Below are 3583 nucleotides of genomic sequence, written 5' to 3'. Positions count from 1 at the left end.
AAATGTTTTTGAAATTCTATGTAACAATAATTTTACTTTTTAATTCCAATTAGTATTCCATTGTATAAATATCCCACAATATGTTTATCCATTCACTTTGTTGATAGAAATTTGGGTCATTTCCAGTTGGGTCTATCAGGAACAAAACTGTATAAACATTTGTGTATAAGTACTTTGTGGACATGTTTTTCATTTCTCTTGCAATACTCCCACTCAGGAAAAAAGGCTATTTGCAAAGTCTCATGTTACAGCACACTCTTAATCATTTTATTCTGAACTACGAAGCACTTTAGGTGGCAAAAGATTAATTAGCTTTAAATGATATCAAACAAATAATAATATTTAGATATGCAAGAGCTATCCCTGATGGAAATGGTGAGAGAGATGGGCGGATGGAGAGAAATTTATATATTTAGTAATTTTTCCTGAAAATATGACCTCACAATGTTATCTGTTGTATGACAGGAAGAAAGCGTTTTAAATACGGTTTGAAAAGCAATAGCGTTCCATGTGAATATCTACTGAAAAATGGATAATACGGTATATTCATACAATGCAATATTAAACAGGATGTGAATAAGCTAGAGCTTCATGTAACAGCATGGACAAATCTTTTTTTGAAGAGTTCAACTTTTTATTGAACAGGTTACAGAAGAGGTTTAGTCAAAAGACCGAATCATCAGCCTCCTCTGATTCTTCTTTCTTTGCTTCCACTTTCTTCTCCTCCATGGGGGCAGACCTGGTGGAGGAAGCAGGACCTCCTGCTGGTGTAGCACCAGCTGCTGGGGCAGGTCCCCCAACCCCGACACCGCAGATGGGGTTCCTGATGTTGACATTGGCCACTGCCTTTGCAAACAAGCCAGGCCAGCAAGGTTCAACATTTACACCTGCTGCTTTAATGAAGGCATTGACCTTATCCTCCATGACCGGTCACCTCATCGTCGTGCAGGATGAGGGTCAAGTAGACGTAGGCAAGCTGCAAGAGGGAGGCCATGGCGTGGGCAAGTGCTGAGCCGGCACTGCCAAGCACAGTGCTAGTCACCAGGTCAAGTGAGGGCCTCACCCCAGTGTGGCCTTAGCTTCCTTGGAAGGACGGAAGGATGGAGCTGAGGAAAAAGCAACATGGATAAACCTGAGAAGGAAAATCATCTTATATTTCAGGTTCCTCTTATCTTTAGCCATCGATGGCGCATTTGTGCTCTACTTTGCATTAAGGGAGTGGCACACCCACAAGCCCTAGCTAAGGAGTAGCCCTGCACAGTCATGTTATATCATGTCAGCCCTCCCACACCCTCCCAACACACACACATATTTTGGGCAACAGATATATGTGTGACCCAAAAGCAGCCAATCCATAATTAAAATTAATACATGCAATCCATGCTCAATAAAATTAAAACAAGCACATGCAATCTGTGCTCAATGGATTCCATGCTCATTATATATGCCCGAGGTAATAACAGGTTCCGTCTTCAGGAGCTTCTCAGCGAAGGTATATCTGAATGGGGCCCTGGACAAAAAGAAACAAGCGCAAATGTAACTGAGACTAAAAATGAAACTTAATGACTCACATCACCAAACTAGACAAAGGGAAACAAAGTATATTTCAGAATAAGATATATAACCAGGATTACGTGTAACAAGCTTAACTGTGTATGCATTTAATAACAGGACGTCAAAAACTGATCAAACTGAATGGAGACGTAGATAAATCTACAATTATAGTAGAGATACCAACACCCCTCTCAATCGCTGGTAGAACAACTGATGATGGCAGCTTTAAAAACCACTATACCAAGGACTCCCCCTACCACAGTTATGAGGCTTTCACACCCAGCCAATAGGTGGGTAATCCAGTTCCCAGAATCCTTCTTTATTGTCTGTGTCCTAGGAACACTCTCAATATTTACTATTTTAGCCATATTCCCCAGAAAACAGATCTGAGACAGGGATTAGTGTTGTAGGACCCCACCTGTAATGAGAGTGAGAGAAGTAGGGTCAGGCAGACAGAGAAGTGATCCAGTTTCGACAGAGGCCTCAGTTGATCCCATACGGAGCTAGATGACTCTTAAGAGTTGTCTCAAATCGAGGCAAGAGGAACAGGCCTTTGTAGCTCCCACATCAAGCAGGCATTGGAAGGGAGATGCCTCCAAGGACGATGTTACCTTTGGCAAGACAGCTCCTCTCAGCCGAGAGCAATTCTTAGGTAGGGGCTTTGCTGTGAGCCAGTGAGATAGGAGCCTCAGTCCTGAAAGGGGATGCGGGCAGTGCAGTGTCGCATTCACTGCAAAAGATCTGAAGCTTAGTATTGTTTCATTTGAGATGCCTATTAGACATCCAACCGGAGACGTCAAGTAGTCAGTGGAGTACAAGAGCTTGGAGCTCAAGAGAAAGGTGTGAGCCCAAGAAATTTGGAGTTCACAGCATTTAGGTGACATTCTAAAACCATAAAACTAGGTGAGATGACCAGGGAAATTAGAAAAGAAGTAGTTCAAAACCTGGACCTTGGAGCCCTTCCAAATGAAGAGGTCTGGAGGAAGTGGAGGCACCAGCCAAAGTAAAGGAGAAGGAGCAGTCAGTGAGGGAGGAAGAAAGCTAAAATTGTGTTACCAGGAGGAAGAAATAACCAATGATGTCAAATGCTGTAGATAGGTCAGGGGAGAGGACTAAGATGTGTCCGTTGAATCTGGCCGTCTGGCAGCCACTGGTGATCTTGACAAGAGCAGTTTGGGTGGTATAGTGGAGGTGAAAACCTGATGGGAGTCAATTTATTGTAGAATGGGAAGAGAGGAATTGGATGCATTAACAATTAGCTGACTGAGGCATTCGCTATAAAGGGAAGCAAAGAAAGGCGGTGCAGCTGAAAGGGGAATGGCATTAAGAAAGGCAAGGCAGAAAGAAATGAAGTTTTTCAAACACAAGAGAAATGACAGTGCATATGATGAAAACGACTGGTCACACAGGACAATTGATAATGTGGGAGGAAGAGAGGATAACGCTGCATGACGGCCTTGAGGAGATGATCCGGTGTGGGATCTGATGCACAGTTGGGAGAGGCGGTCTAGTTAGGAGCGTAGGTCCTTCAACTGTGGGGACAGTGGGGAGGCAGAATACATAGGAGTTGGTAGGAGTATTGTGGAAGTTCCTCTGACTACTCCAGTTTTCTCTGTGACACAGGAAGTACCAGGATCCGCTGAGAGTGAGGACTGGGGAGATGCTGGAGATTTGAGGAGAGAAGAGTAAACGGAAGAGAGATGTAGTTTGATAGCTGGGCAGCGTCAATGCCCACTTGAGGTCTGTGGTCTTTAATTTAAAGGGACAGTGATGTGCATGACTGTTTCCTCAGCACAGCTACTCATCCATAAAATGGGGATAAAATCAGTGCCTCCCTCCTTCGGTTGTTGGGAGGATTTAAGGAGTCAACATTTTATTTTTTTTTAAAGATTTTATTTATTTTTATTTGACAGAGAGAGACAGCCAGCGAGAGAGGGAACACAACCAGTGGGAGTGGGAGAGAAAGAAGCAGCCTCCTAGCAGAGGAGCCTGATGTGGGGCTCGATCCCATAACGCTGGGATCATGCCC

At 43.8% G+C, this 3583-nt stretch overlaps 1 pseudogene; it reads right to left on the bottom strand.

The window, feature by feature from the left end:
- Window positions 1–663: 663 nt before the first annotated feature.
- LOC103678423 lies at window positions 664–994 on the bottom strand (annotated as a pseudogene).
- Window positions 995–3583: the final 2589 nt, after the last annotated feature.

Source organism: Ursus maritimus, unplaced genomic scaffold, assembly GCF_017311325.1.
Source record: "Ursus maritimus isolate PB19 unplaced genomic scaffold, ASM1731132v1 scaffold_12, whole genome shotgun sequence".
NCBI lineage: Eukaryota > Metazoa > Chordata > Mammalia > Carnivora > Ursidae > Ursus > Ursus maritimus.
The sequence above is the reverse complement of the archived record's forward strand: the minus strand, read 5'-3'. Positions and strand labels throughout refer to the sequence as shown.